Here is a 9,146-nt window from a genome sequence, read left to right as displayed (position 1 = left end):
GGTCATGGACGCATTTAAAACGTATATATGGAGTGAATGACGGGCCCGAAAGATTTCTATTAGGTTTATTAATTACTTCATCAGTTTTATTTTTAAAACCAAGCGTTTTTCTCTCATGGACACCATATTAAATATATGTATATATATATATATATATATTTATATATATATATATATATATATATATAGATATATATAGGTATATATATATATATATATATAATATATATATATATATATATATATATATATATATATATTTATATGTGTGTGTGTGTGTGTGTGTGCGTGTGTGTGTGTGTATGTATTATTTAGAACAGTAGATGAGCGTTTTTTTGTTTCAAAGTAAATGGCGCCTTAAGATTAAGAAAATGGGACTTAGCACTAATTTCACAGCTAACTGAGGAACATAAGCACTGCAACTGAATGCCCCTACCAACCCCCCCACCGACCACCCTACCTGCTCCCCATGCACTTCGTTTTATGAAAACATAAACTTTACAAATCTTACATCATATCTTTTCTCTCTTTTTAATCCTACTGTGAAGTAAAGATTTTTACATTTTCCTGCAGTATTTCTCTGTCAGCTTTACCAGTTTAAGTAGTATTTCGACATCACATGCATACCCTCGATTAATATCCACTTGACGCGAGATGATTATCTCTCTCTCTCTCTCTCTCTCTCGCTTATCTGATAATATAAAAGTCTAACAAATCTATACCCGACAATGGTTTAATTGCTAAAATACATTTCTCTGACAATTGCATCATATCAGTGACAAGGAAAATTGAACTAAATGGAATAAATGAAAAAAAACGAATTCTAGGCAGCAGAGACCCAGAGTATCAGATGGAACTTTCAACTAGTCATCAAGGCCGTGGCAGGCCGTAGTCGGGAGTAACGCAATATATAGTGTGACGTTTCATTCAGTAAAATTGAATGCGCATTGATTTTTCCATAAACTTGATTTTGATTTCAAATGATTGCCTGAATAAACTCAGTGTGCTCCTGTTGGCCAGGGGCGGGGGTTGGTAGGACACGAGCTATAGGATTCAATCTGAAAATCCTGCGTATAGGACAAAATACACCACGAGATACTATATATATATATATATATATATATATATATATATATATATATATATATATATATATATATATATATATATGTATATATGTGTGTGTGTGTGTGTGTGTGTGTGTGTGTGTGTGTGTGTGTGTGTGTGGGAGCGAACTTCTGTGATCTACCTAATATGACATGTAGTGCCACGGAATGGTTAACAAGAAAATATATTTGTAAATGAACGAAACCGCACAGTCTGCATTTTTCCTTCTAAAGAGGTTTGCGTATAACAAATAAAAAGGGGGTGGGGAAGGCGGGGTCGTTTGTGCCGGGGCAGTGTGCTTTTTTATGAGGAAGGTTAGGAAAGGTGCTGTACGACAGGGGAAAATGAGCGGAACAGCAAAGAGTCTTTACTTCTCTAAATAATCATATCGTAAAATTTTTAAAAAATCTTTGCGATTAAGATTTTTGATCCTAGAAGTTGCCTTATCTCCGAATGTCAGTCGAGTTTTCCCATGATATTTAACTTTAACATGCTATTTCCATATTCCTTGTAGGACCTCAGTCTTCTCATCTTATTTGTTTCATTTTCTCTTACTCGAGGAGTACTTTACTGTTGTTGTTGTTGTTCTTGTTGGGAAGGTAGGAAAGGTCTATGGAGAAGCCTAAAAAGGTCTGAAAAAGGTGTTTCGCGTTGAGTTCAAAATACAGGAATTTTAGGATAGGATATTTATGATTCATTTATTAGAATGAAAATGTTAAGAATATATAATGTCCAAGTTAAACAGTACAGGAAAAGCAAAACGTTCATCCGTGTTAGGAATGAAATATAGGATTTAGGACAAAGGCCAAGCACTGGGACCAATGAGGTCATTCAGCGATGAAATGGAAATTGACAGTAAAAAGTTCGAAAGGTGTAACAGGAGGGAAAACCTCAAAGCAGTTGCACTATGACTCAAGTGTTAGGGGAGGTGGAAAGTAAGATGAAGAAAGAGAATATGAAAGGACGTACAGTAAAAGGAAACGAAAGTGGTTGCAGCTAGGGGCCGAAAGCACGTTGCAAAGAACGTTAAGTGATGCCTGCAGTGCACCGCATGAGGTCCACCTACGGGGAACGAGAAGGAAGAATGAGAATGTGAACAGAGGTACAATAAAGGGAAATTAAAACTGGTTGCAGCTAGCTAGGGGTATCAGTGATGGGGAAGCATCTCTCAGCATGATACATGTTAGAAAGTTTTAGCCGAGAGTTTTTACACCGAATTCTTCCCAACATTGAAGAAGTAAGGCAACTCCACCGCTTCATGTCTGGATGATGAGTTGGCCCTTGTGGCAGTGATAGGCAGCATTTTCCTCTGGAATAATGCAATCTGTACCACGGAAGGAATCATTCCTCTGGAACTTTCCAGGTTCCAGTTTCGGTTCCTGGAGGAGGGAGGGGGATGTTGGTGCCATGGGGGTGGGGTCGGGGCTGGCACCTTGGAGAGAGAGAGAGAGAGAGAGAGAGAGAGAGAGAGAGAGAGAGAATGCGCATGGGAATAGGGTCGGGGACAAGACATGGGGAAAGAAAGAAAATGGAAAACTGTGGAATTCTTGTTTAAAATGACCAAAGAACAAACTAGTACTATGGGGGCAAAGTGCCAATGAGAAGTAAGGTAAGGTAACCTGCATTCTATTCAAGAAAAAATCGCTATAAATCAGACAGACTTAGTAAATTAGAAACGACATCAGTCTAGGTAACGTCTTATCAAATCAGAGTCAGTAAAACGTACTCTTATCAAAGTTCATCTTAGCAAAAAAAAAAAAAAAAAAAAAAAATCCTTGGCGAGTAAGAAAGAATAAGGCAAGAAAATATGATCAAATATACCGTACCTTTAGCGACACTTTTCAATTGATAACGGAGGATTGCATCTAGGTTCTGAAATAATCGGATGACTGTATTTTTCTTCCTATGAAAATCTCGAGACTACTTGTCTAGCCGGGAGGTTGTTGAGCAAATGAATGTTTAAAACACGGAAGGAGGTGGTCAGACGGGGTATTTATCTGCACCAAAGAGGCTGATATAAAAGCTTTTGATGGATGCAGCGGTCTCCTTTGGATGGAAGCAGCCCTGGAAAACCAGGCCGCTGTCAGCGTTTGTTCATATTTTATCATGCTATGTATATCTCCATTCCGTTCTTTCATTCAATCTCTTGGTAATGCACTGAACAGCTGATGTGGAAAGCATAAGTTAATCCACTATAGTTCCTATCCATGCCAAGCATTTGTCGAGAATGGTGAGAAATAAAGAGAGACAGGGATGAGGAGGAGGAGGAGGAGGAGGAGGAAGGTAATGCAAATAGAAGACAAACTACTGTCCGCCAGACTTGAAGGAGCCCATCCCCACTGGCAAATAAAAGCGTTCAGCGCCAAAGTCTACAATGACCTCCCATCGGGGTCCTCTAAAGGGCGGGAATGGGGCACATTCATTCGCGACACATTTCTAGCACCATTTGGGGATGGCCAACACATTTCTTCTGTTTCATTAAACTGCACCTTCACCCAAGGCAGGGGAATGACTAAATATTGAACAACACCACAAAGAGTTATTATTTTATATATTTATTTTATATTGGTACTTAATTGCTTCATTTACAAACAATTGGTGTTTCATTGGGTCACTCGGCATAACGCAATGAATCCCAGGTGTAAAAAAGGCTGCTTGACTCTTACTCATTGCATAAAAAAAAAAATTCAAAGACAATCAATTAATGATGCATCTGCATATAAGATTTCTAAAAAGGTCAAAAGATCGTGGCAGAATTTATGATTAAAAACGAATGAGAGTTTGCTAAAGATTCTTAAACGAAAAGAAAAATCCACTGTCTTGGAATTCGTTGGCCGAGTTCCATCTGGCCCTCATGGATTGTCACTCCATCACCAAATACTTTTTTTTTGTGACGCAATAACTTTCGAGAAGATAAAATTATGCGAAGTCAGAGCGAATCTTTTTTCCCTGTGTTCCCCCTTTTCACTTTTCTATACCAGTTTTCTATAATATAAATATTTTTTATTTTCCTCACTTCCTTCGACGGGTAAGATCAAGGTCCTTTAAAAAAAAACAGGGTGTCCATAAAAGTCCCATTACAAGTATTTATTGTCCAGAATGGTACTGCAATAACTTTATGAAACACCCTGTACATTGTGAGTATAATCTAATTAAAGGACTTCTGTGAGATATTTAACGAACGGCAGTTGCTTTGCTCTTTGTTCTGATGATGATGGTAACTTTCGCGAATTTCTTTATGCCATGGTGTTTTTTATTGATTTGATTCGTAATCACGTATGGTTACTTAATATTTGTGACGTATATGGGAATATGGTTTTATAATGTAAATGTTTGCACGTTTGCACACATGCACACATATATATGTGTGTGCGAGTTTTGGATATAGATATATATATATATATATATATATATATATATATATATATATATATATATATATATATATATTTAGCAAGATATTTAGCAAAACATTATTAATCATAATATAACCGGATTTCAAGTTCCCACGGCAGAGTAGGACAAAACATACCCTTTGTTTATCTATATATTGCTCTATTTTTTTATCATTTTATCACTTTAGAGTATAATAGATTAAAAGCTTGCATAGTTACAGCGCAAAATAACATCAATCGTTTCTACCATATCAGATCTCATTCCATAGCTCTCTCCCATTGTAGTGTAAGAGATATGCTACATGTATCGTGTCGTGTAAAAGTTTACAGCTGAACAATAAATGAAGGGTTATCCTTGTATGTATGTATATATATATATATATATATATATATATATATACATATATATATATATATAGATATATACATATAAATATATATATATAATATATATATATAGATATACATACATACAAGGATAACCCTTCATTTATTGTTCAGCTGTAAAACTTTTACACGACACGATACATGTAGCATATCTCTTACACTACAATGGGAGAGAGCTATGGAATGAGATCTGATATGGTAGAAACGATTGATGTATTATTGCGCTGTAACTATGCAAGCTTTAATCTATTATACTCTAAGTGATAAAATGATATAAAAAAAATAGAGCAATATATAGATAAACAAAGGGTATGTTTGTCTCTCTGCCGTGGGAACTTGAAATCCGGTTATATTATGATTATAATGTTTTGCTAATATCTTGCGTATGCTCTTTCATCACATTAAATTTCCTGGCACCACGATTAAATCTTGTTATCGTTTTGCTTTTCAAAAGGATTTTTTGTGAGTTTAGCTGTTTTATTTTCTAATTTTTGAAGATATCTGGCTTAAGTGTAAAATCAATACCATCATCGTTAAATTCAAGGTTTAGAACTGAGCGGGGAAACCAAAATACTATAATACTGAAATCAATCAGCTAAATAGAAACAAAGAAAATCATAACAAAATATTACACAACTGCTTATTGGACGGTAACACTGCTGTCTGTCGGAGTCTTTAAAACATTTATTGCCAAAATCTCACATTCGCAGTCGCGAAGATGAGGCTAAAACAGTGTAACTAGATTTTGTTTTGGTCAATTGTTGAGGCGCTCATCTATTTCATTAAATTGGGATACATACTATGCATTCCAGAAGCCATGAAATAGCGTTTTTTGTGAACTACCTTTAAGACAGTCTGGATTTCCACGCTCTTAAAGCACAGTGTTTTTCTAACATCGTCTTAATCTATGGTATTACTACCCTGGAGTGACAGATGAGCTTAATTAAGCCGTTGACTCTCAAGGGCCGTCCACAAGATCGAAACTTTGCTCGACGAACTCTGTTCGATGAGACGGCAGAAGCGGAGGTTCTGACGTTTCCCGCTTCTGACGCACAACTGAACAAAGTTCGTCGAGCACAGCTCGACCGTGTTGGACGGGCTTCAGAAAAAAAAGGGCCTTTTCGAACAAGTGGTGGTATTATGACATATCTGTGAGACAAAAGTATCCCCCTTACCTAATTATAAAAAAAAAATTATATATATATATATATATATATATATATATATATATATATATATATATATAATATATATATATGTGTGTGTGTGTGTGTGTGTGTGTGTGTGTAATATATACATATATATATATATATATATATATATATATTATATATATATATATATATAGATATATCTATATGAAAAGGCCTAGGGTTTTTTGATAATAATATAATGCCAATATGTTCGCTGTGACCTATTGGAATGTGGAAAAGCAACGACCCGAGAAAGCTGATGAATAGGTTGTTTTCTGTGGATGGCGTGAGATAAAACTGCATAGTTAAAACAAGTCATTGTACTCAGGTCATGAACTCTTCTCAAAGTGCCTTTATGAAAATGGTTGCGGCCAGTAAATTGTGAGGCGCTAACGAAGTGTGCGTTCGTATGTGCGTGTGCGCTCTTCTATTGAAAATGTTGGATACCCAAGTCTATGGGGGGATTTCGATAGAGGCGTCTTCGAGAGAAAGGCAAGATGCCGTGGTACTCACCCCCCGGGAGTTTTTTTTTATATATATTGCTTTAAGTGTTCGGCTGCTTGGGTGAGTGTGAAGTGTTTTAGCCGAAGACTGGCTTGTTATCTATTTGACATTTTGTGAGGATATTCAACTTTAATCTCTGATTGTTAAACTTGTGTGTGTACTTATGGGATGTGTTCTGTGTCTTTGAATAGACGGTTCTGGCAACAATGGGTGACCGAGAGGGAGTCCCCGATGGGGGAGGGGAAATAGACTTGTTTTGGGTGACTTATAACTGTTCAGACATTTTTGTTGGGGTTTTAATTGAATTGAGTTAGCCTGTAAGACTTGATTAATTCATTATTTATTCATTGTTAATAATGTATTTTCTTATAATGCAACTCTCTCATTTTGACTACCTGTTAGAGTGGAGGGAAAGAAGTAGAGAGAGAGAAGAGAGAGGAGAGAGAGAGAGAGAGAGTAGAGAGAGAGAGAGAGAGAGAGAGAGTGAGAGGTGTCAGTGCTAGAGAGATGTGGAGAGAGAGAGAGAAAGAGGTTTGTTTGTGGTTTGCCTTGACGCTCGAGTTACACGTTTACCAAATGAATAATGAGGAAATATCCTCATTACACACACACACACACACACACACACACACACACACACATATATATATATATATATATATATATATATATATATATATATATATATATATATATATCATACAATACATTAATTGGCGAGAAAACTAATGAATTAAATCAATATTAAGAAATAATTATGGGTAAATTAATTTCTATCAGTTATTTGTTAGCTGCATGCATTGTTGCAATTTCCATTTCGCTCTAATAAATGACACGTTTGTAGGCAAAAAACTCTTTTTATTAATTTCGAAATGACAATATTTTGGATGTATTAGGGCCACAAATTAGCATTTACTTTATTTATTCAATTTTACCCTTTCTGAAAAAGAAAACTATTGTGCCGGCTTTGTTTGTCCGTTCGTCCGTCCGCATTTTACTCTGTCCACCCTCAGATCTGAGGGTTAGAGGGCTGCAAAGTAGTACTTAGATCATCCACCCTCCAATCATCACCAAATTGCAACCCTCTAACGACAGTAGCTTTTTATTTAGTTTAAGGTTAAAGTTAGTGATTGTTGGTTCATGCTTCTGCAAGCGCTTTCCGGAATCATGGAAACGCACCCTCACTCTACGCATCTGGTGAGCAAATGGAGAGCTGCCGGTCATAGCTGGTGGTTTTATGAGGAGAAACTTCGTCGAATTGAAGGATAAAATTTACAACTGAGTTTGAAAATACTAGCATTCTATTTTTTCTTCAGTTCATCTTTTTATCTTGAAAAAAGTACTTTTAAGTAGTTCTTATTCCATTCAGCAATTACCAATCAGATATGTTTTGTATGCAATTATTGAAGATTCTTTATGATATTACAATCTGCACCCGACACTTTGGTTCTATGAGGAATTGATAGCAACATTCTGAACTGCTGATTTACTTTATGATAGAGCTGTGTTCACAACGTTCTCTGAATCACTTATCAATTCAGAGAGAGAGAGAGAGAGAGAAGAGAGAGAGAGAGAGAGAGAGAGAGAGAGGTATAATTACCGTAGTACACCGGAATTACACCTTGTGTTATAATTACCGTACGTGGACGTGCTACGAAAGTTATTAAGGCTCGTCACTATAGTTGCATCTATGTATCCATCGGGACCAACGATGGTTGACCGAAAAGAGGACTTTCAGAACTGGGGGATTAAACTTATGATCCTATGCTAATGACGGATGCACCACGGGAAAACCACCCACCCCCCCATCTCTTTCCCCACACCCCCACCCCCTACCCCCGCCCACCCCCGTCCAGATATGAAAAGGATTCTCAAATGAATGATTAAGATCGGGAGGCGTTGATGAATTGGAGACGCCCCAATGACAAGAACACTAAGTAATATTTGTAATCGTACCGTAAATGATACAAATGATAACAGAAGTTATTAATGCACGTCTCTAAAACTTCTCTCTCTCTCTCTCTCTTTCTCTCTCTCTCTCTCTCTCTCTCTCTCTGTCAGTAGTCCAAACCATGAGGGACAATATTATTTGCATTTATCGTTTCAGCAATGATTCAGTCTATTTTTTTTTTTATTATTATAAAGCTCTGAAATATCCGTCCCCAGAGAAACGCTTTGCTTGTAGTTGATTCCAAAAATACCGAATACACAAGCAAGTACAAACAGAAAACACAGAATCGGAATATTCTCCCAGTTTATAAGCTCAGTTTCGCTAAATTAATACTTTTTTTGTTTTTTTAAGGTCGAAAAAGCAATGCTAAATAAATTAAAAACTAAGGGTTTTTAGAAATAGAAACTATGCAGGCTGAGAAATATAAACTCGTTAAGATAAATAAAAAACAAAAAAGTGAAAAAAGTATAGAAAAAATGTCGAATGCATACAAAAGTCGCTTCGTAGCAAACAGAGAAGCTAAAAAAAAAGACAGAAAAAGAAAACTATAACAACAACGGAGGAATATCTAAAATAAACAGTAATAGATTCAGAAATTGCGAAAATAAA

The sequence above is a fragment of the Macrobrachium nipponense genome, chromosome 2, assembly GCF_015104395.2.
Source record: "Macrobrachium nipponense isolate FS-2020 chromosome 2, ASM1510439v2, whole genome shotgun sequence".
In the NCBI taxonomy this organism is placed as follows: Eukaryota; Metazoa; Arthropoda; class Malacostraca; order Decapoda; family Palaemonidae; genus Macrobrachium; species Macrobrachium nipponense.
The sequence above is the reverse complement of the archived record's forward strand: the minus strand, read 5'-3'. Positions refer to the sequence as shown.